Raw genomic sequence first — 27893 nt, 5'->3', positions numbered from 1 at the left:
CACAGGTCCCTTACACTATGTTCTGTTCCTCAGGCGCACACATGAAGCGGCTGGCATCTCTAGGAGCGCTGCTCCATTGGACACAGTGGTGAGTATAGTTTGGCACTGGGGTACTTGGGCACTGGATGTATATGATGACCACATAGTTCAGCTGATCTCTGTGAAGAACAATCTTTCGCTCCTATCTGATGCATCCCTAGAACCCATACAATATAGCTGTGTGCCCAAACCCCATCTGATGGACTTATCTCTGTGCAGGTTGTGGTGCAGCTGATAGGAGTCTGCAACTCATGTCATTCTATCTAAGGTAAGTAGTTCAGTACAAGTGACTATTTATGCTTCTTGCTTTCCCAGGGTTGTGATGTCCAAAATAAAGCTTTATATGGTCACATCCCCCATGTTCACATGTCCTAGTGATATGTAGTGTGCACTATTACAGATATGACTGGGGGGGTTGTGTGCAGCCTTTAGCATTGCCACTCGATGCATCTGTGCCATGCAGCTGCTAGTATGCAGGTTGGGCATGTGTTGCCAATACCGCATGCTGGCTGGCACCATTCTACATTAGTTTCTATGTACAAACTTCAGACTACATGGGTGGGTGGTCAACACAATTCCCACCAGTGGTGTAACCAGGAGGGAGTTAGTTGATAGTAGTTTAGGACAGGGATACTGTTATTGGGTCAATCCACTGAAGGTTTTGTTAAGGGAGGAAGTAAAGCACCATGCCTGAAACATGGTGAGCGCAGGGAGCCGTGCGGGGTGGCGGTACACTTAGATGGTGTCCATGTCTACATTCAGGACAAAGGTGAAACCACTTTTGACTGACCTAATGCTTGTCAACCTTAGCCATCTAAGTTCATCTGACAGGCATGCCAGAGCTATGGCCCTCCAGCTGTTGTGAAACTACACATCCCAGCTGCAATAGTTTCAGCGTTCCCTGATGGCAAAAACTGTAACCAGGCATGATGGGACTGGTTTCACAACAGCTGGAGGGCCATAGTTTGGACATGCTTGATCTAAGACCTAGCTGTCCTCAGTGGTCGACACATACCGGGAAAAACAGACTAGCAACCTGGGTGAAATATGATAGTATGAGAAATTTGGTACGAAATCTCCCATTTTATTTTTTTAAGCAGCATCAATTACACTGCAAGATCAAACTGGCTTTGAAATGTAAATGATTGCCGCCTTTAAAAAAAAATTTAAAAAAAATGGCGGTGTCTTACAAATTCGCACTTTCTGAGTCTCCTATTAAATTTCTCCACCTGTGATTAATGCAGACTCAGCCTACTACATACAAGGATGATGCCACACTAGTAGACTTCCGTGAAACAGACTTCAAGTCACTATGGCATAGACGCCATGAGATCAGTGGGTCACCTATCCATACATGCGGTCACTGGCTATATAGAGGTTTCAGTTTTGGCAGCTAGACCGGCTAAGGTGTAGAAGCTAGTGTTTCCTTGTATCTAAGGTGCATACACACTGCACAATTATTTGACCAATTTTGGCTATTCTGAACAAATTTGGTCAATATCTTTGTGTGAACACTGATGCGCACACCTGCTAGTTGGGTAACTGAAAGATATCCACATTTAGCTGCATGCACAAAGATCCTACAAACTGTAGCTAGATCTTACGGGTGCCAGACGCGATCCCGACAGTTGCAACACCAGACGGGTTCCTGACGGCCACCGGCTATTCTCCCCACATAGAGGGAGACTAGGATAGGTGGCTGGCGTAGCGAGCCATCGTGCCCACAGCGCAGTGAGCCCGCAAGGGGCTATGTTGCGCTCGCCATGCTTTCTGAGTCTGGCCAGTTGGGATCCTATACCACACCTGATCTTACGTGGACACTGGGTTCAATGAAATTAGTCAATTGTACAGTGTGTAGGCACCTAACTTGCCAGCAGATATGGGCAACAATAAATCTATGTATAGCTGACCCATCTCTGGGTACTGTATGCCATGGTCTGTATATGATGACTTAATGAATCAGGTCTCTGATTTGTTTGAGGATAAATACACAGACTGATACAGACTGACCTACAGCAGTGTAGTTACTTCTACAGCATATAGAAAGTACTAATGTTTCCCTCACTCATTTTGCAGGATCTCAATGGATACAATAAATGTAAGTACTAGATTGGGTAGCTTACTGCGATCTATAGACCAAGTCCTTGTTCTCTCTGTAACTAATGATGAAAATGATTCTGCCATATGAAATCCGCTGATATCATCACCTACCGTTCCATTCTTTTCTGAAACTACAGTGGGAGACTCCATTACCAGCAACACTAGTGATCAATTTGATCTAACATTTTCATGAACGGATTTTTCTTCTCTTTTCCCCCTTAGTTCTCGAGCCAGTGACGCCTCCTACAAGCGCTGTTACTGGTAAGTGTTGTGTCTGCCATTCCCTATTGCCCATTGCTGTGGAATGATGACTGTTACTTTTGAACTCTCTCACTGACAATAAGATGACAGTAAAAGTACTGACCCCATCCCTGTTAGTGTAACCGGTCTGCTTTGTGTATACTGACACTAATACTATACTTCTGGTCACTAGATCTGGTGAATGAAGAACCGAAACACCTATGAAGATTCCCAACCCCCTGAAGCGCACTCCTGAAATGCATAAAGTGTCACTGAAGCAATATATCTAAGTGGTTACATAGAGCTGTAGTTGTGTTTTGTATATTCATTTGGCTGAAAGGTTCTTATAATGAAATGCGCACAATAAAAACTTCATGAATGAAACCATGTAACTGTGCTGCTGTTCTGTGCTAACCAATGACTGGTGGAGGCATTGGTACATAATTACAGGTTATGCAGTTCCCACTTAACTCTGTTCCTAGTATTACATACAGGCAGCATTAACTGTTGCATTTACACTAGATTTTTTTTTTTTTTTCTCATTGAAAATCCTGGGTGGCAGGACTGGCTACTATATACCATATGAGCCAGATCTGCAACAAAATATCTAGTGCAGCCCTTCCACTCTTCAGGCTCTGATACAACACTTATGGGACTGCGGATCAGAATTTTTCAAACATGTGACTTTGACACTTCGCACTAGCTGCTGAATTCATCATCCAATATATCACTGGTTCATCACCCAGCATATAAGTGATGTATTGGAACACTAATTCAGATCTATTGCATCTGCAACAGCCAATGAGTTTTCGCTGCACACTGTGCTGTGTACCAGGGGCTAGCAGTGATTGACAGCTCAAGTTGTGAAGTCATGACTGATTGGGTAGTGTATGGTGAATTCTGCTCCTTCTGAACAGCAATTGATCTACAAATAAGTGTATCCAAAATTGACTGTACAGTCCTGGTTATTTATGGGAGCATATGACAATTGGTTTGACAAATTGTTAAATGGATATAACCAACTTGTCTAAATCTTTAGCTGTATGGCCAGCTTAATTCATTGTCTGATCTGGTAACTTGCAGGAACAAATGGCAGCTGACCACTTGCTTTGTATACTGGACAAAGGTCATTCAGATATTACCCGATTTGTGTTTCAGAAAGATAAAAAAAATCTTAGTTCTGGTTTCCAGCATTCCTGTGTTACTGGAAAGCTGTCATTAGCTCACATGTTAGCAGGTTGTGGTTTTTTTTTTTTAATAAACCTGTACTTTAGCACTGCCCAATCAGCTCCTGACAAGTAACTGACTGGGTTTAGAAATGGAGCTGAATGGCTGGTGTACTAGGCACTTTATCAATTCTCCCTTATCACTGCTTCATACATTTACCCCCAGAATCCCCTTCTAGAAGGTGATTCCAAAGAAGAATCTGGTTGCTATGGGCAGCATCCTATCTTCAATACAACTCCGATCTTCATAAATTTACCTGTGAATCTTCAGGTGCCTGGCCAGTGTTTGATGAGGATTCGAGTAGATAGTGAGAACTAGTGTAGAGCAGAACCTGTACAAATGTTCATCCACAGGGTTTGATAATAAAGTTGGGAATCTTCAAACTTGGGTCAAGATCATTACCATGTTGAAGGTTGGGGGCTATGTGATCCCAACTGATCCATCTTATGCTAATGAGGAGGGTGAGGGTCCTGGTTCCAATGGGATGCAGTCATTTGGTTGACACCATTAGGTTGACATGGGTCTAGGTCAGTGGTTCCCAACCTTTTTTCTCTCCCGTACCCCTTGATTAGGCTTTTCATTGATAAGTACTCCCTCTCATTTTGAAATATGGACAGTACTTAGCGGTATGCGGATCCTTATGCATGTCCTTATATTAAGGAGGAGCTGAGGAGTAGTATACAGCAAGGAATCATGCCCTTCTGTGTCTAGACACTGGTTGTGTATTATCTGCAGGATTCCCACTAACACCGGTAGGATTAATGCCGCTGCTTCCTCCACCTTTGTCAGTGCTGGGCAGATGACTGCTGATGTCTGAGGGCAGAATGGGAAGCGCCTAGTGGATTGCTGTTCAGGCATATGACACAACAGGGTTTGTCTCCATGGCAATGGGTCTTCAGCCATCAAAAGACCTTTTCATCGTCCACCATTACCAATATTTTCAAGTACCCCCAACTGGTCTGCAGAGTACCCCCAGGGGTACTAGTACCACTGGTCTAGGTCATTGGTTCAACAGTGTCAAGGTCAAAAGGGCGTGGTGGGAGAATAAAATAGTTTAGCGAGGCACCGTGAGCGATACGGGCACTCTAAACTGTGTCCATGTCAACTGTGACATTCACGTCAAAAGTAAAAAACTCCATCCCCCATGTCTACGTAGAACCATGTCAACCTAATGGTGTTGACCTAATGACTGACCATCATGCTGTAGACCAAATTGATCCCAACCCGTTCCAATGACTTTCATCTGAGGTATCAAAAGCACTTCATACTTGGTGGCGTCATCTATTTAACCCATAAAACTATTTATTTTTTTAAGACAGTAAAGGTGCATACACAATATGTTTTTGACCAATTTCGTTGAAAGACATTTCCCTTGAACCCAGTGTCGCGGATGACAGATCTAGCTACAGTTTATAGGGCCTTTTTGAAAGTTGATGAACAGCCTTGATGAAAAGCTGGCGGGTATGCGCATCATCATTCGTTGGAAACGCACTGAAAGATATTTTGACCAATTCCTTTCAGAATGGGTGAAATAAACTAAATTGGTCCAAAAAACCTAATACTGTGTCTGAAGCAGGTGGAATGTGTGGTGTCTCTCAAAACATAAATACTTAAAATAAAAATCCAGCTCTTGCCATTAGGGATGTGGATTATTAGGTTGACATATGCAAAGGTTGACATGGGTTTTTGTCCTGATGTCAGTATGGACAATGTATAGGTGCACAAAGTCCTGTCGCATGGCTCGCCATGCTTCGGGCACAATGCCTTGCTACGCTTAGCACTTTATTAAATTCTTCCTCCATGCCCTGGTGGATGGTAGGGCATGAAATACCATCTATGTCCACCTTTTTAACCTAATGCCTGTTTCGACCTGGGATAAGGTCACCAAGCATTGTCGACCGTCAAAAGGACAACATAGGGTGTTTCACTTTTTTTGAGCCAACATGCGGTATTTCATGCTCTACTATTCACCAGCACTTGGTGGGAGAATAAAATGGTGTGCCAAGCGTAGAGTCCCCTTGCCCAAAAAGCCATGCGAGGGGATGTGGTGAACTTTTCTTTAGTGTCCATGTTAACTTGACTTTCGGGACCAAAAAAGTGAAAAACCACATGTTGACCTTTTTGACTGTCAACCTTCCCCGTGTCAACATAATAGTTGTGTTCACCTAATGACCTGACATTCGGTCATGTTGACCTAATGTCTGTCTATCCAATTATCCCATTCCATTGACCAAATGCATATCGACCTTTGTACTGTCGACATAGTGACTGTATCCCGTCATTAGAAGAACTTGAGTAGGATTGATTGTAAATTTTGTTATTCTGCTACTATATTTGTGTTCTCACACACAATATGGGCAGGGCCAGATTTGCCACTAGGCCCGTGAGGCACAGGCCTAGGGGCGGCACATATTAAGGGCGGCAGCCCGCAGGGAAATTTTTACGGGGGATGAGCTGTGCAGCTGCACGGATCGCCGCGCGGCTCATCATCCCGTCAGTCTGCAACACCTCGGTGTCAGCGGGCTGCGGTGCTCCCTGAGTGTTGGCCTGGGCGCACTATGGGCTGCAGCATCCTCCCTCAGCCCTGTTAGGGTGTGTTAACCGGCTCTTAGCTTCCGCTACTGCTGCCACCGCCAGGATGTCTCAGCCCTCTCCCTGCCCGCCGATGACTGCTGCTACAGAGGATCACGGTGTCTGGGCTGCTGGTGCCCGCCAACACCGCTATTGCTGCCGCCTGGATATTTCTGCCCTCTCCCTGCCTGTTGGTGACTGCTGTGGAGGAGGAGTGCGGTGTCTGGGCTACCGGTGCCTGCCACCCAGGTGTCTCGGCCCTCTCCCTGCCCGCCGGTGACTGCTGCTGCTGCAGAGGAGGAGCGCGGTGTCCTGGACAAGTGGAAGAGGTAACCCCGGGGAGCAGCCCTCTTGAGCTCCCTCCACTCTGACCTATTTTAAAAATTTCAAAAGGGTCCTCCTTCTGGGTCCAGGGGGCGGCCCAAAAAGTTGTGCCTAGGGGCGGCCTGACCCCTAAATCCGGCCCTGAATATGGGCTCATATAGTATGCAATGGCTAGATGCACCCACACTGCAGATGTGTAAATACAAATACAGGTTAAAATAAGAATTGTATACATAAATGACACACAAATTGTAATTGAGGTGTTTGGGCAACTAGTAATTCCCAGGTTGTGGCTCTATCCGCTGATATGGGTCTGATGATCTGCAGCTTGTGAGGTTCATTTGTGCAGGAAAAGGTTCTCCACCAGCCTGTATCCTGCTGCCCCTGTTTCCCAGGTTACTGTCAGTTTGTGCAGGTGTATTGCTGATTGTTCAAAGCAGACAGACTCGCACCACATGCCTAGGGATGGACATCGGAAGCCTAATAATTGATGGCTGGGCATCCACCATAAAAAGAATCCAATTGAAAAAATATATATAATTTTTTTTATATGATAATGATTTGCACATGCTGAAATAGAGCCTAGTTTGTGCATTTGCAAACATCTACAGTATGGCTGGCTGGGGATGGGCCTGGGGACTGGACCTGCGCAACACCATCAAATATTGGCCATTTGTTTGATGGTGGCAAACATTGGAATGCAGCTAATGAATGGTTAAACCACTGCCATCGGAGCAAAAACATGTGAACCATTGTGATGCAATGTCCGTTCCTACACTATACGCATAGCACCTCCTCCCAGCTCATACCTCCATATCAGCAGTGCCAGATTAAGCCTTCGGGGGGCCCGGGGCACTTTAGACAGGGGGGCCTCCTTACACTTGTCATTACTGGCCGCAAACTGCATGGGGAATATTACACTGTCAAAACACAGAGTCAATGGGTAACTTCAGGGGATATATATATATATATCAGGGGATATATATATATATATATATATATATATATATATATATATATATATATATATATATATATATATATATATATATATACACATACATACATACATACCACATGAAAAGCCTGTGTTTGTCCCTCTGCACCTTACTCTGTAGGAGACCTCACAGTCCCAGTGCTGCCTCTGATTAAAAACCCTCCCATGACTAGGCTGCTGCTGCTGTTATACATGGGCCTGAGAAGCATGTAATGAGCTCCACCAATCTCAGCCTCTGCCCTCTGGTGCAAAGTGTCATGGGACTTAGTCAACTCCCAGTAATGCACTGCACACTTGGCTCCCAATGCTCAGCACCATTAATCATTGTCACATTGGCAGATAGGTGAAGCTGCAGCACTACCCCACTCCCATGCACAAAACCTTTTGCTAAAAAAAAAAAAAAAAAATTAAATACATGACAACCACAGGGGGCCCCTAGGTGGAGGGGGGCCCAGGGGCACTGACCCCTTGTGCCCCCATTATAATCCAGCCCTGCATATCAGCAATGTCCTGGGTGTCAGAGGGGAGGATGCCAGCATGCTAAATACAGGACACCAGCTGGGAATCTTCCTGTAATGGCCATGGTATAGGAATGACCATCGATGACTCATATTTTATTTATTTATTTACAGTTTCTTATATAATGCAGCAAATTCCGACATAGAGGTAGGAGGGCCCTGCTCGCAAGCGTGCAATCTTACAATATATTGATGCTTTATGGCTGATGTTGAATGGTTTTGCCATCGATGGGAGAGAACCAGGTAGGTTTCCTCTATCGATAGTACAGAATATTTTTCTGGGTTTGCAAGGTGCTGGGACATAGAGTGTAGCTCTGCCCCCAACACCTGTGAAGCCCCGCCCCAGGCTGTTATTGGTCAGTGGGCCATTCACTGAAAGAACAGGGATGACCACCGATGGGCTACCATCAATGGTTTCCCAATACATAGATGGTGGATATCGATGGCCAGTTACATGTTCCTCATTATTGGCATCCATCGATACTGAACACTGATGGCGATCCCTAGGCCAAAAGGGCCACCTCAGATAGGTAACAGGGATGCCAGGTGGCCTGTGGAACATAACTCAAAATTCCTGGCGGAGGAGGATGGACAAATAATGGGGATGAATAAAAACATTTTTTTTTGTTTGCAAGGTGCTGGGACACAGAGCATAGCTTTATAGCCCTGTACACACGAGGCAATATATCGCCGATCGATATATCGCTCACGCTGAGCGATATATCGCTCGGTGTCCCGTTTGCATCAGCAACCAGAGATGGTCGCTGATGAAAAAGAAACTGCTGGGGGAGCCTGGTAGTGGAAATCAGCTGGTCGCAGGAGCATGTTACTGCGACCAGCGATCACTACGGGCAGAAAACGGGAGCGCGAAAAACTGAACACTGATGGCCACCTCAGATAGCTACCGGGGATGCCAGGTGGCTTGTGGAACATAACTCAAAATTCCTGGGGGAGGAGGATGGACAAACCTGCCCCCACCCCTTTTAACACCTCCCTAGCCCTGTTGGCCAATGGAAGGCACCAGGGCTGGGTTTCAGGGGAGGGAGTGAGCAGTGGAGTTATAAAGGGCAGCCTCTCTGCCACACCCAGGACACACATCACTGGACAACACTGCAGGCTGGTCAGGCTCCTGCTGTGAGCTGTGCATCATCAGCCATCGTAAGAATGCTGGCTGAACAAGTGACCACATACCTCCAGTTAGGTCAATTATGAATATTGGATCTGACCAGAGTTCCCACTGGTGCAGAGGTATGTACTAATTTGTGTTCAGGTTCAGCTAATGAAGAGAAATTATTTTGCAATGGGAGATTTAAGGTGCCCATACATGTTACAATTTATTGTATATGATATGGCATCTCATAGCATCTCGGTTTTGCGATGAGATCTAGTACAAAATGAATGTGCTGCACATACTTTTTGTGCTAGATCTCATCTCATCTTCTCACAAAACCAAGATGTGATATTGTATACAATAATTGTAACGTGTATGGGCACCTATAGATTGGGGTGGGAAAGTAGCTCATACAGTGACACTGAATACAGAAGTCTTGCTGCTTAAGGGGGGTGCTGTCTGGGATGGGGTCAGGCACATTCTATTTCTCCTCCGCATCACCTGTGGGGAGCTAGGTAATTGATAAGAAAGGTGTTTCACCACAGGTGATGGCAATCATACATTACCAGGGAAGTCCAGGAACAGAGCATGTTCTCCCTGAAGGAGAGGGTCAGGTAGTATGCTGTCTGCAGGGTACTGGGACCTTATGTGGTATGGAAGGAGCGGTGTTCCAGGCAGGATAAGTGGGAGATTGTCATAATGCCTGGCAAATTCACCAATAAGTGACTGCATGAGTACCAGCAAAATTAGGCATGGGCAATACCTATTGTGTGATGGGTGTTGAGCGGATGGCAGCTGGTCCCAGGCATACACCTGGACAAAACCATTGGTGGTAAGGGGTTGTCTGTCTTCTCTCAAGTCTGAGTGAGGTTTGGACGAGTACGCCCCATGTGCTAAGTCACCAAGAGCCTTGAGCACTGCTTTCTTTACCCTGTGATGGGATATGGTCACTAGGTTGACAGCCCTTAAATTGACACATGAAAAAGGTTGATGGGGTCAAACGGTGGAAATGGGAAGGCTGTATGTCATCCCCTGCCATCCATTAGGACATGTAGGGAGAATAGAATAATGTGGCAAGTGTAGCGAGGCTCCGTGTCTGAAGCATGGCGAGGGGACATGTTACAGTGATGCAGTTTCCATGTTGACATTCAGGTTAAAAAAAAACATGAATAACCCATGTTGACCTTTTCACTGTTAACCCAATGACCCTGAGAAACTTTTTTCATATGTCGACCTTCAGTGTTGAAACTAATGCATGTCAACCTAATTATCCACACCCCCTGCTATTGGGTTGTGATGGTGTTATTGCTGAAATAAAAGCTGTGACTGGTGGTTTTTCTTTTTTTTTTCTATTTGCCTAAAGTAATCTGGCTCATCTGGCATATACAGAGGGGCGCCGATTATTTGGCTGCACCCTGAAGTATGCGAGTCAGGATGCCAGTAATTGCAGATGCATCTTATAGCTAGGACTAGTGAGTCTGTAACGCCGCTGATGACACCTATTTGCTACTCCTGACTGTCAGGATGACGAGATAGCTTACCACCTATATTAATGCTGAGGCGTTACTTACTCTAAGCTGTACACGCTCATATTCCTGGGTCATCTTCTAACATGTCCTCTTTACCCCTTAGGTACCAGTATGAGGCCGGCTCTGTCACAGGCTTATGGGTAAGTTTATTCCATGTTGCGTAGTAAGCCTACCATATACTGTACATGATGATTTATATAAATCAATGGGAATCTCTCTGAATAAGGATGAGGGAGCACTTTTGTACTGACCCAGTATAGAATAATGTAAGTAAATGCTGTATTATGCCAAAGCTTCTCTAACTGGACTGTATTGCTCTTATCCTAGTTACGAATGAGCGAAACAGCTGCTGGATAACAGACATAAGGTTGGTATCTCCCCTTTGATACACCCTAATAGGCATCTGGTACCTAAATTGTTAGTTTTGATTTAACCTGTAGAGGGTTATGCCCCCATACACACCAGCCAATGCCTATGTCACTATCCGCCACAGGTATTGTGCAGTGATGTCACTGGTGCCGGATACATGCAGGTTACTTGTCTTTATAGCCAAACTGACCTGTGTTCAGCAGACATTAATCATCGTTAATGATTGGCACTCCTGTATGCCATTAACTATATGGGATACGGTCATGGGGTCTACAGCAACTAGGTGAACAAGCATTGGGTCGATATGGCTCAAGGTCGACAGTCAAGAGGTCAACATGGGGTTTTTCACTTTTTGTTTGTGCCGACAGGCGGTATTTCATGCTCTAGCATCCACTAGGCCCGGGAGTGGTGGGAGAATAAAAGTGTGCCTGAAGCATTGCGAGCGATGCCCTTCAAACTGTGTCCATGTCGACAGTGTTGACATTTAGGGAAAAAAAACCTGAAAAACCCATGTCTACCTTTTGACTGTCGTCCTTGACCTGTGTCGACCTAGTTGCTGTAGACCAAACTATCCCTACCCCAACTATATTGGGTGTACACACTCAATGATGTTGCTGAGAAGGCTTCTAAGTGATCTGTTACTATAGCTAGTGTGTATGGGGCTTTAAAGCTTAACATCATTGTAATTATCCATAGTATTGTCTTGTATGACACATGACCTTACCTGGGTAATGTCAGCATTAATCCGTGGCAAAGCTTGGTGAAATATTAGTAGCCCTGCATTGAATCAATGCTATAGACTTTACCTGATTATTCAATGCTGTACCTGAGTGACTAGTATGAGGCCTTTTTTTAGAAGGGTTGAGGGTAATTATGTACCCCACCATGGTGTAGGTGAGGAACCTGTATACCCTGTTGCAGGACATGAGCTGCTGTCCATAATGTAGTCTGTAAGCTGACTGCTTTCTCTATAGCTTCTCTTCCCAACCAAACACAATGATGATCACATAGTTCAGCAGATGGAACGTGGTGATTAGAGCTTGTCTTTCGCTCCTATCTGATGTGTTTTATTTAATTGCTATAATAATGACCACGTGTTTGTTATCTTATACTAATCCTATATATGTATTTACAGACTATGCTGCAGAAGATGCCAACGTGAAGCCTTGTGACCTCTGGCAGTAAGTATGGCGCAGCACATGGCTAATGTGTACATAAGCCCTATACTATTGCCTAAATGACTTGTAGAAAGCTACAATGGTTCCAGCCTCTGGTGTATAAGACTGTCCAGAACACATTGTGCTGGTTGTATTATGAATGTAGCCAATCTGCCTATCATTGTGCATAAGCTCTATGTACATTATAAGCCAATGCCTAGATATGGCCAAGTGTCTAGTATGATGATGCTTATAGTAACAGGCTTGACCATCCCATGGAAGTTTGTTATTAGCTCTATCTGACTTGTGCGATTTCATTAATGTAATGTTTAAAGAACCCGCTAGTCTGACTCCAGTTTCTTTTGGTTTTTAGCAGAGTTAGTGATGGTGCGACAATAGAAATGTCTGACCTGAACTATCAATGTAGACTACCCAAACTACTGACATGACCCCTCCCATCCAGCCATGTATAGTCTATCCATGCCTGACCATGCTAAAGCCTTGTCTGTTTCTAGGTACTGAATGAGCAGCAGATGGGAACCATGAGGTGAGTGTCCTGCCAGTAGTTTGCTATATATACCAGCATGGTCTGTATCTGCCTTGTTTAGTCTGCTGGTGACCAGTGATAAAACTGATTCTGCCATATGATAAAGGCTGATTATACTCCTAACCGTTCCATTTATTTTCTGAGGTAACCGGCAACAAACACAGGGGCTGATGTATCCCGCTGTGACCGTGCAGAGTTCTTATACATACAAAATAAATGCTGCCTCAGCTGTTTGTATTAGTGGTGAAAGCTGGCAATAAATCTATCTCTAACCTTGCATGGTGTCTATTCTGGTTAGGGCTGGCTGCAGTTGACAAGTGTTTCTAAAGGTGCCCATTCAAAGTACAATGATGCTGTGATGCTCAGGTGGGCATCCTTATAGCACAGCACAAAGTCTCTGTAGCCCATGCTTTTTTATACTAGGTCACCATCGCATGCAATTTAGTTTAAAATGCACGGTAATAATTGTACAGTGTATGGGCACCTTAGAGAGCATGGCCAAAAACCTTATAGCCTGGACTGCAGTATGGATGTGACCTTTTCCCTTGAACTGCTGGAACGGTTTCATGTCAGCCCCTGGGCTTCCTACCATGTTGGCTACAGAAAAATGGACAGTGGCCTTTAATGTAGTGCCAGCTGTTGAGGAGCTGCTGCTATGGCAGCTTGCATAATTGGCTTCCAGTCCACCAGCTGCAACATTCCATTTGAAATGCGGCCATCTATATTGTATCTAATGGCTGCATACTTAGTGCGCCATAAACACTACCATAATGCTGGTCCGTGTCTGAGCTAAGTGCGGCTAGAGCTCAGCACTTCCTGGCAACCCCCCAATATGCAGGGAGCTACAGCCAAGGCTACCACCCTCTTCCCCATGCAGTGAGTGCTTATTGCTTTTCCTGCTAAAACATAAATCTGGTCGTTTAAGGAGACTTGATAAGCATGTAGTAGAACCATATCTTGACAATAGTTCTGTGGCATCAGGACACTTCTGGATATCCTGAATAGTGTTTTGTCTAAACATCGGTTGCATCGTGTAACACATCTTGCCTTGCCCCTGGACCTGGTTCCTTGCGTCAGTCGCATTAAAGTGGTAAGTACGAGGTCAGATGTGCTGGATGTATGGCTGAGCCATGACTCGCCCATGTGGGAAGGATGTTTAGATCCCCATTTCCTTTGTACCATAAATAACATGAGTGATTCTGGCTTTAATCGGTAGTGATGGCTGCTCTGTCCTAGGGTTATTCCCCGGAATACAGCCTGCACCTCCTATATAGCCTGTCACTCATGAATGCAGCTACAGGACTGCTTAGGGTTTTCAGTAGATGCCAGTAGGAGTTTCTGGCGGTCACAGTAAATGTAGACACAAGTCTAGTCCTCGGTCATATCTTACAATAAGCCGATGATTCTTCAAGAGTAGTGGACAGAAGGGATTTCTGACAATGTTTAACACTGAGGCTTAAAGTAGGATATCAGCATGACATGTTTTCTGTGTGGCAGTGCCGGCCTAGTGATGCTTGCTAACTAGAACTATTAACCCAAACACCAACTAATACATGGCTGCTATCTACTATTTTCCAGGCTGAACATGTGAATAAGCTACACCTGGTGCATGTGCTGTTAGGGAAACCTGTGTGGCAGCTGGGATTACCTCTAGAGACTGGCTTCTCTGGAGGAGGCTACTGTCAGTAAGGTGAGTGCTGGTACAGATATGGGCACCATAGCACTGGATCACATGATGATTTCATAGTTCATCAGAATGACTGTGGTGAACATTTTCGCTCCAACTGACCTGTCCAGTTTATTGCATATTAACTCCATAATGTCAGACATTTAAAGGACCTTCTCCTTGCACCTCTTCCGGGTGCAGGGAGGGGCAGAGCCAGCCCTCCTGCCACAGCAGCTCCAGGCGAGTGAGGGGGGGAGCCGCTGACTTGCCGCAAAGGACAGCTCTAAATGCAAGAGCTGTACTTTGCCATAATTATTGCATATGTTAGAACATATGCGAAATTATGTAGGTGAAGCTGGGCTGCGGCTGTTAGAACATCGCGCCCTACGTCCATTCTGTAGGAACATGCACAATGCATTCAAATGAACATGACCTGGTACAAGCTCTTATTCCATCTACTGTGCTAAGTACTATCATGGTAAAGCCTTATATTGGGGCCATTACCTCATGGTAGATTGCCTAGTACACTAAGGAATTCAGCTGCATGGGTAAACTCTGCCAGCAGGGACTCTCCTTTAAATGCCTGACAGGACCGCTGTAATTCTGGCATCCTGCCATACAACCTCACAGGTCCCTTACACTATGTTCTGTTCCTCAGGCACACATGAAGCGGCTGGCATCTCTAGGAGCGCTGCTCCATTGGACAGTGGTGAGTATAGTTTGGCACTGGGGTACTTGGGCACTGGATGTATATGATGACCACATAGTTCAGCTGATCTCTGTGAAGAACAATCTTTCGCTCCTATCTGATGCATCCCTAGACCCCATACAATATAGCTGTGTGCCCAAACCCCATCTGATGGACTTATCTCTGTAGGTTCTGGTGCAGCTGAAAGAATGACATGAGCTGCAGGCTCCTATCTAAGGTAAGTAGTTCAGTACAAATGACTTTATGCTTCTTTCTTTCCCAGGGTTGTGATGTCCAAAATAAAGCTTTATATGGTAACACCCCCATGTTCACATGTCCTAGTGATATGTAGTGTGTGCCCAGCCTACCTCTCCACTATTAAAGAGATGACTAAGGGGGGGAGGGGTACAGCCTTCAGCATTGCCACTCAATGCATCTGTGCCATGCCGCTGCTAGTATGCCGGTTGGGCATGTGTTGCCAATACCGCATGCTGGCTGGCACCGTTCTAAATTAGTTTCTATGTACAAACTTCAGACTACATGGGTGGTCGGGCAACACAATTCCCACCAGTGGTGTAACCAGGAGGGAGTTAGTTGATAGTAGTTTAGGACAGGGATACTGTCATTGGGTCAATCCACTGAAGGGTGACAGGCACCTGAAATGGGTCAACATGTTTAAGGTTGCCTTGGTCAACATGAGCTTTCCTGCCGACAGGTGCTAGTTCATGCCCTACCATCACCTACAGCTTTATTAAAGTATAAGTTTGCCAAGCTCAGCAAGGCACCATGCCTGAAACGTGGTGAGTGCAGGGAGCCATGCAGGGTGTCTGTACAGTTACATGGTGAGAGCAGGGAGCTGTGCGGGGTGGCGGTACACTTACATGGTGAGCGCAGGGAGCTGTGCGAGGTGTCTGTACACTTACATGGTGAGCGCAGGGAGCCGTGCGGGGTGGCGGTGCACTTACATGGTGCCCATGTCTACATTCAGGACAAAAAGGTGAAACCACTTCTGACTGACCTAATGCTTGTGTCAACCTTAGCCATCTAAGTTCATCTAAGACAGGCATGTCCAAACTATGGCCCTCCACCTGTTAAACTACACATCCCAGCATGCCTTTCAGCATTCCCTAATGGCAAAACTGTAACAAGGCATGATGGGACTTTTCACAACAGCTGGAGGGCCATAGTTTAGACATGCCTGATCTAGTTGTGGGTGATTTTAACTATTGCAGGTCAGTTTGTTTTAAGCCTGTGCTACTCCATGGTAATAAAACCTGGACTGCTAGGCTGCCTTGGATGTTTGAGATGCTGCCTAATCCTGACCATGATGAAAGTTATGTTGGTAGGGACATCTTATTAATAATGATTAATACCAACGTCTCTGAGCAGGCCTGGCCTCCCATGCACCATAGCTGGGATCTATGTAGCTGCAGTCGCACTGCGCTTGAATAGAGCACCTTTATCATTATGGATTTAAGTGCTGATGGCTGGCAACCCTATCAAATGGGAAAAGTAAATGCATTGAGTCAGGAGTAGTTCTCTTCTAACCCATTGGTTTCTGACATCCATCCCTATTTAATTTGAGTCTATTAAGGTTAAATAGTGATTGCTTACTGTTATAGGAGACCATTACTGCAGACTAAATCTGTGATCTCTATTACAGGTTATCCGATTGCCCGGCTCCAACTAAAATGTAAGTGAATATATCTCCATAGACCCTCCTACAATCAGTACAAATAGCTGTGCATGCCTTGTCTGGGGCTTCTACAGGTATATTTGATCAGGCTGCCTATGAACAAAATACTTTCTGTTGGATTTTTCTCCAGTACGCGAGTCTGGATGGCAGTAATGGCAGATGCATCTTATAGCTAGGCCTAGTGATTCTGTAACGCCGCTATGATGACACCTATTTGCTACTCTTGACTGTCAGGATGACGAGATAGCTTACCACCTATATTAATGCTGAGGCGTTACTTACTCTAAGCTGTACACGCTCATATTCCTGGGTCATCTTCTAACATGTCCTCTTTACCCCTTAGGTACCAGTATGAGGCCGGCTCTGTCACAGGCTTATGGGTAAGTTTATTCCATGTTACGTAGTAAGCCTACCATATACTGTACATGATGATTTATATAAATCAATGGTAATCTCTCTGAATAAGGATGAGGGAGCACTTTTGTACTGACACAGTATAGAATAATGTAGTGAACACTGTATATGCCTAGGCTTCCCTAACTGTACTACTGTCTTTCTCTTTGTCTTAGTTACGACTGAGCAAAACAGATGCTGGATAACAGAAATAAGGTTGGTATCCCCTCTTGTGATACACCCCAATAAGCATCTATAACTTAAGTGTAGATTTTTTTTTTTTTTTTTTATCTGGAGAGGGTTGAGCCAATAGAGAACTTGGCCCGGTTGTTCAGTATCTCAAATACACATGCAAGTTGACCTGTGTGTTCAGCAGACATCAATCGTTGTTAAAAGCATGCAGGAGTGCTAATAGTTAACTATATTGGGTGTACACACTAGATAATGAGCTTTTTTACTCGGCAAGCCCTTTGCGATGGGTGTCTTTGACTTTTTCTAGTGTGTATGGAGCTTTAAAGTTTAACATTGTAATTATCCATAGTACTGTCTTGTATGACCCATGACCTTACCTGGCTAATGTCAGCATTAATCCATGGCAAAGCTTGGTTGAATATTAGTGGCCCTGCATTGAATTAATGCTGTAGACCTTGTGTGGCCCTCCTGCTGTTGTGACACTACACATCCCAGCATGCCTTACCATTGTTTGCATTACTTAATAGCTAAGCATGCTGGGATGTGTCCACAACAGCTGGAGGGCCACAGGTTGGACATGCCTGCTGTAGATGTTACCCGATTACGCAGTTCTAAGTGACTAGAATGAATTTACTGCCGTATGAGGCCTTTTTAGAAGGGTCTGTAGTAGATATGTACCCACCATGGTGTAGGTGAGGAACCTGTATACCCTGTTGCAGGACATGAGCTGCTTTCACTCTATTCTGTAAAACACAATGATGATCACATAGTTCAGCAGATGGACCGTGGTGATTAGAGCTTGTCTTTCGCTCCTATCTGATGTGTTTTATTTAATTGCTATAATAATGACCACGTATTTGTTATCTTATACTAATCCTATATATTTATTTACAGACTATTCTGCAGAAGATGCCAACGTGAAGCCTTGTGACCTCTGGCAGTAAGTATGGCGCAGCACATGGCTAATGTGTACATAAGCACTATACTATTGCCTAAATGTCTTGTAGAAAGCTGCATTGGTTCCAGCATCTGGTGTATAAGGGGGATATTCACTCTTCGGCGAGCACCACCCATCGGGGAGATGCCCGCCGGGCCCTATTCAATGCTGTCTTCCCCGACAGCATTGAGCAGGGTATCTCGGCAGAACGAGCCCGACATCACTAGCTGTCGGGCTTGTTCTGCCGGGAAGTGACGAGCTGCAGCTCGCCTCTTCCTGGCCGCAACTTGCGTCCACGCCTCCTTTTCGCTCCCCAACAGGCGGGACATTGAATCCCGCCTGTGGTCTCGGTCGAGCTGAACGGGACTGGGTCACGGCGGTCGAGCAAGCTCGACTGCCGTGAACCTGACATTGAATACCCCCAAAGACTGTCCAGAACACATTGTGCTGGTTGTATAATGAATGTAGCCAATCTGCCTATCATTGTGCATAAGCTCTATGTACATGCTGAGCCAATGCCTAGATATGGCCGTGTCTAGTATGATGATGCTTATAGTAACCGGCTTGACCATCCCATGGAAGTTTGTTATTAGCTCTATCTGACTTGTGCGCCTTCATTAATCTAATGAAACGTTTAAAGAACCCGCTAGTCTGACTCCAGTTTTTTTTTTTTAGCAGCATGTTACAGTGATGGTGCCACAACACAGCCAGTACTGCAACCAGGTAAGAAACCTTAGGGCACAAGACTTCTGCATACACCAGATGTGGGTACATGGGCTGCAACTAGCTGACTTGGAACTTGATGATCTGGCCAACCTGTTATTACACAAGATCCCAGCATGCACTGGCAATGTTGCCATTACAGGATGCTAAAACTGGCAGGGCATGCTGGCATGTGTAGTGCAACAGGCTGGCCTAGATCAGGCTAAAGCTGGGTACTTGATAAGCAATATTAAAGAATTGTCCTTTCTGAGCTAGATTTGATGTCCAGTGTGTAATTGCTATGTGCGATCCTGAAGGCTAACTAGGTCTGACTATGACTGCATGTTCACAGGATTATGTCACCGATATTGGTCAGTGTGTGTGTTATTGTTTGCCCAGCAGTTCATGGAAAAATGGGCCCTATCACTAATGGAGCATATTGTGTAGTGTACCCAGCTTTAGAGTTACATGTTGGTCAGCAATAGCTCAGAACAATAGATTCTTCAGTCACTCAGTCTGAAGTGTTACTATGTTGGGTTGTTAATGATGTGTTCAAATGTCTGACCTGAACTATCAATGTAGACTAACCAAACTACTGACATGACCCCTCCCATCCAGCCATGTATAGTCTCTCCATGCCTGACCATGCTAAAGCCTTGTCTGTTTCTAGGTACTGACTGAGCAGCAGATGGGAACCAGGGCCGGCGCTACCCACTCAGCAGCTCCTGCAAAGCAGGGAGGCGCCATGCTGAAAAGGCGCTGTCTCCCTCCCTGCTCTGCTAAAGCTGCCTCAGCCCTCACTGTGACTACCTCCTGCACGCCTGTCTGATAGCGGGCGGCAGTATGGAGAGGCTGAGCAGCTCCCTGCACTGCGCACACACTGTCCTCCTCCTGCGACCTGCCCGATCTTCCTCACGGACACTTGCTCTGAGGCATGTAGCACTGTCTGTGAATGCCTGGATGACATGTCATGTCCGGATCCGCCCCCTACCCATTGCTCCTTGTGCCTGTCTGCTGTCAATCAAATGATGAACAGGCAGCAGCGCCGCCTCCCCTTCCTTCCCTCTTCTCAGTGTGCTGTGCCAGTGCCGCTGCCAGTCCTCAAAACTCCACCCCCTCTATCTCCTCCCCTCTTCTTCCATCTCCTCCTTCTCTCCCCTCTTTTCCCCCTCAGTCACGAGTGCTGCACATTCTTTTTGTACTGCTTTCGGATCGCATTGCACACACATTGCATGCATGCCATGCGATGCGATTCAATCTGGCCCATAACATATGCGATTCTCGCAGTGTGTATGGGCACCTTTAGTGCCTGCAACATTTTGCGGACACAGCACTGAGAAGGTGTATGCATACATGTACATGCACCCGAGATCCTCCATAGGATCGAATGTTGCATACACTCCCACAATCGGGCTGCAGCTTTTTGCAATGGCAATGTGAAAGGGTTCAAAATGTATGGTTTGCAGGAGGGCGCCGGACACCCTAGCACCGGCCCTGATGGGAACCATGAGGTGAGTGTCCTGCCAGTAGTCTGCTATATATACCAACATGGTCTGTATCTGCCTTGTTTAGTCTGCTGGTGACCAGTGATGAAACTGATTCTGCCATATGATAAAGGCTGATTATACTCCTAACCGTTCCATTTATTTTCTGAGGTAACCAGCAACAAACACGGGGGCTGATGTATCCAGCTGGGACTATGCAGAATTATACATACAAAATAAATGCTTCCTTAACCTTGCATGGTGTCTATTATACCGGTTAGAGCTGGCTGTAGTTAAGTTTCTAAAGGTGCCCATTCATGGTACTGTGGTGCTCATGTGGGCATCCCTATAGCGCAGCACAAAGTCTCTGTAGCCCATGCTTTTTAAACTAGGTCCTCATCGCATGCGATTTAGTTAAATATGCATGGGAGGAATTATAACGTGTTTGGGCACCTTGGAGAGCATGGGCAAAAGGCTGTTCCAAAGCCCACATCCCTAGATTGCAGTGGGTGACCTTTTTTCCTTCAACTGCTGGAACAGTTTCATATCAGCTACTGGGCTTCCCACCATGTTGGCTACAGAATAATGGACAGTGGCATTTAATGTAGCCAGCGGTTCAGGAGCTGCTATGGCAGCTTTCATAATTGGCTGCTAGCTCCAACTGGCTGCATTTGCAATGCGGCCATCTAATGCATACCTAGTGTGCCATAAACACTACTGCCATAATGCTGGGCAGTGTCTGAGCCAAGTGCTGCTAGAGCTCAGCACATTATCCCCCTAAACTTCCTGCAACTGGAGCTTTCAGTCCCAGGAAGCAAATACTATAGGATTTTGACCTAAAAATGATCAACCGGAATTACAGCCAAGGCTACGGTGACCACCCTCTTCCCCATGCAGTGAGTGCATATTACTTTTCCTGCTAAAACATAAATCTGGTAGTTTAATCAGACTTAAGCATGTAGCAGACCCATACCTTGACAATGACATCAGGACACTTCTGGATATCCTGAATATCAATAGCATCATGTGTAACGCATCTTCTTTCCTTGCAGCTGGCACTGGACCTTGTTGCTTGCAGCAGTCACATTGAAGTGGTAAGTACAATACCCATTTCCTTTGTATGATTGTTCCTAGCGATGGCTGCTCTTTCCTAGGGTTATTCCCAGGAACAGAGCCTCCTATATAGCCTGTCACTCATGAATGTAGCTACAGGGCTGCTTAGGGTTTTCAGTAGATGCCAGTAAGTTTCTGGCCGTCAGAGTAAATGTAGATAAAAGTCTAGTCCTCGGTCATATCTTACATTAAGCCGATGATGCTTCAAGAGTAGTGGACAGAAGGGATTTCTGACTATGTTTATAACTGAGGCTTAAATGTAGGATATTGGCATGACCTGTCTTCTGTGTGGCAGTGCCGGCCTAGTGATGCTTGGTTACTAGAACTATTAACTCAAACACCAACTAATACATGGCTTCTATTTTACAGGCAGAACATGTGACTAAGCTACACCTGGTGCTTGTGCTTTTAGGGAAAACCTATATGGCAGCTGGGATTACCTCTAGACTGGCTTCTCTGGAGGAGGCTACTGTTAGTGAGGTGAGTGCTGGTACAGATATGGGTACTATAGCACTGGATCACATGATGATTTCATAGTTCATCAGAATTACTGTGGTGAACACTTTCGCTCCTATCTGACCTGTCCAGTTTATTGCATATTAACTACATACAGTACTGTCACACATTTCAAGGACTGTCTCCCTAAAACAAGTACCCATAGAGCATACGTATCTTGTATCAAACCCTCAGCAGAACTCTTCTGATCTGAAAACTGCAATTTGTAATGGTGCATCTAGAAGTCCAGCCTGTACTAACGTGCACAAGGCATACAAATGAACACGACCTGGTACAAACTCTGCTTCAGTCTACTCTATTTATACATAGTACCATCATGGTAAAGCTAATATTGGGACCATTACCCCATGGTAGCTTGCATAGTACACTAAGGAATTCAGCTGCATGGGTAAACTCTGCCCTGACCCGGCCAGCAAGGAGACTCCTTTAAATGCCTGACAGGACTGCTGTAATTCTGGCATCCTGCCATACAACCTCACAGGTCCCTTACACTATGTTCTGTTCCTCAGGCACACATGAAGCGGCTGGCATCTCTAGGAGCACTGCTCCATTGGACACAGTGGTGAGTATAGTTTGGCACTGGGGTACTTGGGCACTGGATGTATATGATGACCACATAGTTCAGCTGATCTCTGTGAAGAACAATCTTTCGCTCCTATCTGATGCATCCCTAGACCCCATACAATATAGCTGTGTGCCCAAACCCCATCTGATGGACTTATCTCTATAGGCTCTGGTGCAGCTGAAAGAATGACATGAGCTGCAGACTCCTATCTAAGGTAAGTAGTTCAGTACAAATGACTATTTATGCTTCTTGCTTTCCCAGGGTTGTGATGTCTAAAATAAAGCTTTATATGGTAACAACGCCCCATGTTCACATGTCCTAGTGTGTGCCCAGCCTACCTCTCCACTATTAAAGAGATGACTGAGGGGGGGAGGGGTGCAGCCTTCAGCATTGCCACTCAATGCATCTGTGCCATGCCGCTGCTAGTATGCAGGTTGTGCATGTGTTGCCAATACCACATGCTGGCTAGCACCGTTCTACATTAGTTTCTATGTACAAACTTCAGACTACATGGGTGGTCGGTCAACACAATTCCCACCAGTGGTGTAACCAGGAGGGAGTTAGTTGATAGTAGTTTAGGACAGGGATACTGTCATTGGGGCAATCCACTGAAGGTTTTGTCAAGGGAGGAAGTAAGGCACCATGCCTGAAACATGGTGAGTGCAGGGAGCCATGCGGGGTGGCGGTACACTTAGATGGTGTCTATGTCTACATTCAGGACAAAGGTGAAACCACTTTTGACTGACCTAATGCTTGTGTCAACCTTAGCCATCGAAGTTAATCTGACAGGCATGTCCGAGCTATGGAGAACGGGGGGATTTTTGTCAGTCGCACAAGACTATGTAGTATTGGGTGAACCCCTATAGATAACTCTTGTATGGTCAGTGTCACATACACAGGATCAGGGGTGTGCTACCATAGGACATATATTGGAGACAAATATAGAGAAAGAGAAGAATGTCCCTATGAGACGGTGCACCTAAGAGAAAAATTATAATATAAAATGTAACTTTTATTAGATATGTTCTAAAAGGCTGCGAACAATTTTTAAAAGAAGAAGCTGACCTGCGAAGCGCGTGCCGGCTAGCGGTGCGCAAGCAGGCTGTTGCTACTGTTTATTATTTTTCATATTTATGTATTTTGATCTGTGTAGTTTCGGTGCGAGATTCCTATAGTCCTTATAAGGGCTTCTGCTCACTCCTGAGTCCCAGAATCTTTGTACAACACTGATTCACTACTGGGCGCGCATTCGCCATACCCCACAGGCGACCCCTTGGGGTGGTAGTCCTATTCTATTGGACACCCCATAGGAGCCATAGCTGTGGTTTCATAAAGGTTGAGTCTTTCTGGTATTGACACAGTTAGACCCCTATATGTACCGCACATGGGACCTAGTTATACACATCCTTAAATATGTATGTGTACTAATTAACACAACCAAGTGCGAGTGAGCTTGGATCTTAGTACAGGTGATAGGAGCTCATTTAATATCTCCTAAACATCCTGTACCTCATTATCACCTACTGTAAAGCACCTCCCTATGAGATCTGACAGTTGAGATAGTTTATCCACTGTACAGACAAGGGCGATCGATCTCACACTCTGAATACCAACAGTAATAAAGCAACAGTCTGCCTGCCACCTTTGTTTTAATATGTCACCCCACCCTGAAAATGTTGTTATATGTCTTTTAAAAATTGTTCGCAGCCTTTTAGAACATATCTAATAAAAGTTACATTTTATATTATAATTTTTCTCTTAGGTGCACCGTCTCATAGGGAAATTCTTCTCTTTCTCTATATATGTCCGAGCTATGGCCCTCCTGTTGTGAAACTACACATCCCAGCATGCCTTGCAATAGTTTCAGCATTCCCTAATGGCAAAAACTGTAACAAGGCATGATGGGACTTGTTTCACAACAGCTGGAGGGCCATAGTTTGGACATGCCTGATATAAGACCTAGCTATCCTCAGTGGTCGACACATACCGGGAAAAACAGACTAGCAACCTCGGTGAAATATGATGGGATGAGAAATTTGGTACTAAATCTCCCATTTTTTTATTTTTTAAGCAGCAATCATTTACACTGCAAGATCAATCTGGCTTTGAAATGTAAATGATTGCTGCCTTTAAAAAAAACAAACTGGTGGTTTTTTACAAATTCTCACTTTCTGATCCTCATCCTATTAAATTTCTCCACCTGTGATTAATGCAGACTCCGCCTACTACATACAAGGATGATGCCACACTAGTAGACTTCCGTGAAACAGACTTTTAGTCACTATGTGGCATATAGACGCCATGAGATCAGTGGGTCACCTATCCATACATGCGGTCACTGGCTATATAGAGGTTTCAGTTTTGGCAGCTAGACCGGCTAAGGTGTAGAAGCTGGTGTTTCCTTGTATCTAAGGTGCATACACACTGCACAATTATTTTTGACCAATTTTGGCTATTCTAAACAAATTTGGTCAAAATATCTTTGTGTGAACACTGATGCGCACACCTGCTAGTTGGTTAACTGAAAGACATCCCAATTTAGCTGCATGCACAAAGAGCCTATAAACTGTAGCTAGATCTTACGGGTGCCATACAGGATCCCGACAGTTAAAACACCAGACGGGTTCTTGACGACCACCGGCTATTCTCCCTCGTGGGGGTCAATGGCCCCACATAGAGAGAGACTAGGATAGGTGGCTTGCGTAGCGAGCCATCTTGCCCACAGCGCAGTGAGCCCGCAAGGGGCTTTGTTGCGCTCGCTGTGCTGTCTGAGTCTGGCCAGTTGGGATCCTATACCACATCTGATCTTATGTCCAGGACACTGGGTTCAATGAAATTAGTCAATTGTACAGTGTGTATGCACCTTAACTTGCCAGCAGATATGGGCTAAAATAAATCTATGTATAGCAGACCCATCTCTGGGTACTGTATGCCATGGTCTGTAAATGATGACTTAATGAATCAGGTCTCTGATCTGTTTGAGGATAAGGTCTCTGATCTGTTTGAGGATAAATACACTGACTGATACAGACTGACATACAGCATTGTAGTTACTTCTACAGTATATAGAAAGTACTAATGGTTTCCTCACTTATTTTGCAGGATCTCAATGGATACAATAAATGTAAGTACTAGATTGGATAGCTTACTGCGATCTATAGACCAAGCCCTTGTTCCCTCTGTAACTAATGATGAAAATGATTCTGCCATATGAAATCCGCTGATATCATCACCTACCGTTCCATTCTTTTCTGAAACTACAGTGGGAGACTCTACCAGCAACACTAGTGATCAATTTATCTGTAGATATAACATTTCATTAACAGATTTGTATTTTTCTTTTTCTCCCTTAGTTCTCGAGCCAGTGACTCCTCCTACAAGCGCTGTTACTGGTAAGTGTTGTCTGGCATTCCCTACTGCCCATTGCTGTGGAATGATGACTGTTACTTTTGAACTCTCTTACTGACGATAAGATGACAGTAAAAGTACTGACCCCATCCATGTTAGTGTAACCGGTCTGCTTTGTGTATACTGACACTAATACTATACTTCTGGTCACTAGATCTGGTGAATGAAGAACCGAAACACCTATGAAGATTCCCAACCTACTGAAGCGCACTCCTGAAATGTATAATGTACAAGCATGAAGTGTCACTCCAGCAATATTACCAAGTGGTTACATAGAGCTGTAATTGTGTTTTGTATATTCATTTGGCTGAAAGGTTCTTATAAGGAAATGCGTACAATAAAAACTTCATAAATGAAACCATGTAACTGCTGCTGTTCTGTGCTAACCAATGACTGGTGGAGGCATTGGTGCATAATTACAGGTTATGCAGTTCCCACTTACATCTGTTCCTCGTATTACATACAGGCAGCATTAACCATTGCATTTACACTAGATTTTTTTTTTTTTTTTTTCTCATTGAAAATCCTGGGTGGCAGGACTGCCTACAATACACCATATGTGGTCTTTATGCATACAATTTATCATATGTGAGACAGATCTGCAACTAACAATATCTAGTGCAGCCCTCCCACTCTTCAGGCTCTGATACAAGGCTTATGGGACTGCGGATCAGAATTAGTTAAACATGTGACTTTGACACTTCGCACTAGCTGCTGAATTCATCATCCAATATATCACTGGTTCATCACCCAGCATATAAGTGATGTATTGGAACACTAATTCAGATCTATTGCATCTGCAACAGCCAATGAGTTTGCTGCACACTGTGCTGTGTACCAGGGGCTAGCAGTGACTCACATGTTAGCAGGTTGTGGTTTTTTTTATTATTTATAAACCTGTACTTTAGCACTGCCCAATCAGCTCCTGACAAGTAACTGGCTGGGTTCAGAAATGGAGCTGAATGGCTGGTGAAGTACTAGGCACTTTATCAATTTTCCCTTATCACTGCGTCATACATTTACCCCCAAAATCCCCTTCTAGAAGGTGATTCCAAAGTAGAATCTGGTTGCTATGGGCAACATCCTATCTTCAATACAATGCCCATCTTCATAAATTTACCTGTGAATCTTCAGGTGCCTGGCCAGTGTTTGATGAGGATTCGAGTAGATAGTGAGAACCAGTGTAGAGCAGAACCTGTACAAATGTTCATCCACAGGGTTTGATAATAAAGTTGGGAATCTGCAAACTTGTGTTAAGATCATTACCATGTGGGAGGTTGGGGGCTATGTGATCCCAACTGATCCATCTTATGCTAATGAGGAGGGTGAGGGTCCTGGTTCCAATGGGATGCAGTCATTAGGTTGACATGGGTCTAGGTCATTGGTTCAACAGTATCAAGGTCAAAAGTGCGTGGTGGGAGAGTAAAATAGTGTAGCGAGGCACCGTGAGCGATACGGGCACTCTAAACTGTGTCCATGTCAACTATGACATTCACGTCAAAAGTGAAAAACTCCATCCCCATGTCTACCTAGAACCATGTCAACCTAATGGTCTTGACCTAATGACTGTTGACCATCATGCTGTAGACCAGTGGTGGCCAACCTGTGGCTCTTGAGCCTCATGCGGCACTCCCCCTTGTAAAGTGCAGCTCCTGCTCCCACCGTCTGTCCCAGTCCCCCCTGCTGCTGGTTCCCTGAATCCCTTCTCCTGAGGGGAGGAGAGCGCGCATCGCTGGTCATGTTGACCTAATGTCTACCTATCCAATTATCCCATTCCATTGACCAAATGCATATCGACCTTTGT

At 45.0% G+C, this 27893-nt stretch overlaps 4 long non-coding RNA genes, 14 other non-coding genes and 3 pseudogenes across 18 annotated transcripts; all 21 read left to right on the top strand.

Annotated features, from left to right (window-relative positions):
* Positions 1-35: 35 nt before the first annotated feature.
* On the top strand, positions 36-26414 carry LOC146026525 (uncharacterized). The gene is made up of 5 exons (XR_014454477.1): positions 36-88; positions 15273-15321; positions 25784-25805; positions 26035-26073; positions 26244-26414. It is a non-coding gene; the product is annotated as an uncharacterized LOC146026525 (long non-coding RNA).
* LOC146030122 (small nucleolar RNA snR60/Z15/Z230/Z193/J17) lies at positions 123-197 on the top strand (annotated as a pseudogene).
* Positions 1918-2647, top strand: LOC146026526 (uncharacterized). The gene is made up of 3 exons (XR_014454478.1): positions 1918-2137; positions 2362-2400; positions 2573-2647. It is a non-coding gene; the product is annotated as an uncharacterized LOC146026526 (long non-coding RNA).
* Positions 2197-2272, top strand: LOC146030098 (small nucleolar RNA SNORD47). Its single transcript, XR_014455609.1, has one exon. It is a non-coding gene; the product is annotated as a small nucleolar RNA SNORD47 (small nucleolar RNA).
* On the top strand, positions 9137-11033 carry LOC146027117 (uncharacterized). Its single transcript, XR_014454682.1, has 3 exons — positions 9137-9264; positions 10760-10796; positions 10984-11033. It is a non-coding gene; the product is annotated as an uncharacterized LOC146027117 (long non-coding RNA).
* Positions 10612-10690, top strand: LOC146030049 (small nucleolar RNA SNORD24). The gene has a single exon (XR_014455563.1). It is a non-coding gene; the product is annotated as a small nucleolar RNA SNORD24 (small nucleolar RNA).
* LOC146030068 (small nucleolar RNA SNORD79) lies at positions 10834-10913 on the top strand. Its single transcript, XR_014455580.1, has one exon. It is a non-coding gene; the product is annotated as a small nucleolar RNA SNORD79 (small nucleolar RNA).
* LOC146030114 (small nucleolar RNA snR60/Z15/Z230/Z193/J17) lies at positions 12014-12094 on the top strand. The gene has a single exon (XR_014455624.1). It is a non-coding gene; the product is annotated as a small nucleolar RNA snR60/Z15/Z230/Z193/J17 (small nucleolar RNA).
* Positions 12800-12876, top strand: LOC146030095 (small nucleolar RNA SNORD47). Its single transcript, XR_014455606.1, has one exon. It is a non-coding gene; the product is annotated as a small nucleolar RNA SNORD47 (small nucleolar RNA).
* On the top strand, positions 14124-14186 carry LOC146030148 (small nucleolar RNA SNORD75). Its single transcript, XR_014455651.1, has one exon. It is a non-coding gene; the product is annotated as a small nucleolar RNA SNORD75 (small nucleolar RNA).
* On the top strand, positions 15139-15213 carry LOC146030121 (small nucleolar RNA snR60/Z15/Z230/Z193/J17; annotated as a pseudogene).
* On the top strand, positions 16397-16477 carry LOC146030105 (small nucleolar RNA SNORD74). Its single transcript, XR_014455616.1, has one exon. It is a non-coding gene; the product is annotated as a small nucleolar RNA SNORD74 (small nucleolar RNA).
* Positions 16973-17053, top strand: LOC146030050 (small nucleolar RNA SNORD24). Its single transcript, XR_014455564.1, has one exon. It is a non-coding gene; the product is annotated as a small nucleolar RNA SNORD24 (small nucleolar RNA).
* LOC146030064 (small nucleolar RNA SNORD79) lies at positions 17197-17276 on the top strand. Its single transcript, XR_014455577.1, has one exon. It is a non-coding gene; the product is annotated as a small nucleolar RNA SNORD79 (small nucleolar RNA).
* On the top strand, positions 18112-18192 carry LOC146030111 (small nucleolar RNA snR60/Z15/Z230/Z193/J17). Its single transcript, XR_014455621.1, has one exon. It is a non-coding gene; the product is annotated as a small nucleolar RNA snR60/Z15/Z230/Z193/J17 (small nucleolar RNA).
* On the top strand, positions 18257-19703 carry LOC146026528 (uncharacterized). The gene is made up of 3 exons (XR_014454479.1): positions 18257-18304; positions 18977-19024; positions 19674-19703. It is a non-coding gene; the product is annotated as an uncharacterized LOC146026528 (long non-coding RNA).
* On the top strand, positions 19541-19606 carry LOC146030140 (small nucleolar RNA SNORD78). The gene has a single exon (XR_014455643.1). It is a non-coding gene; the product is annotated as a small nucleolar RNA SNORD78 (small nucleolar RNA).
* On the top strand, positions 20585-20661 carry LOC146030088 (small nucleolar RNA SNORD47). Its single transcript, XR_014455599.1, has one exon. It is a non-coding gene; the product is annotated as a small nucleolar RNA SNORD47 (small nucleolar RNA).
* Positions 21792-21854, top strand: LOC146030149 (small nucleolar RNA SNORD75). The gene has a single exon (XR_014455652.1). It is a non-coding gene; the product is annotated as a small nucleolar RNA SNORD75 (small nucleolar RNA).
* LOC146030119 (small nucleolar RNA snR60/Z15/Z230/Z193/J17) lies at positions 22713-22787 on the top strand (annotated as a pseudogene).
* Positions 25865-25940, top strand: LOC146030097 (small nucleolar RNA SNORD47). Its single transcript, XR_014455608.1, has one exon. It is a non-coding gene; the product is annotated as a small nucleolar RNA SNORD47 (small nucleolar RNA).
* Positions 26415-27893: the final 1479 nt, after the last annotated feature.

Source organism: Crinia signifera, chromosome 8 (assembly GCF_055691185.1).
Source record: "Crinia signifera chromosome 8, ASM5569118v1, whole genome shotgun sequence".
In the NCBI taxonomy this organism is placed as follows: domain Eukaryota; kingdom Metazoa; phylum Chordata; class Amphibia; order Anura; family Myobatrachidae; genus Crinia; species Crinia signifera.
The sequence above is the reverse complement of the archived record's forward strand: the minus strand, read 5'-3'. Positions and strand labels throughout refer to the sequence as shown.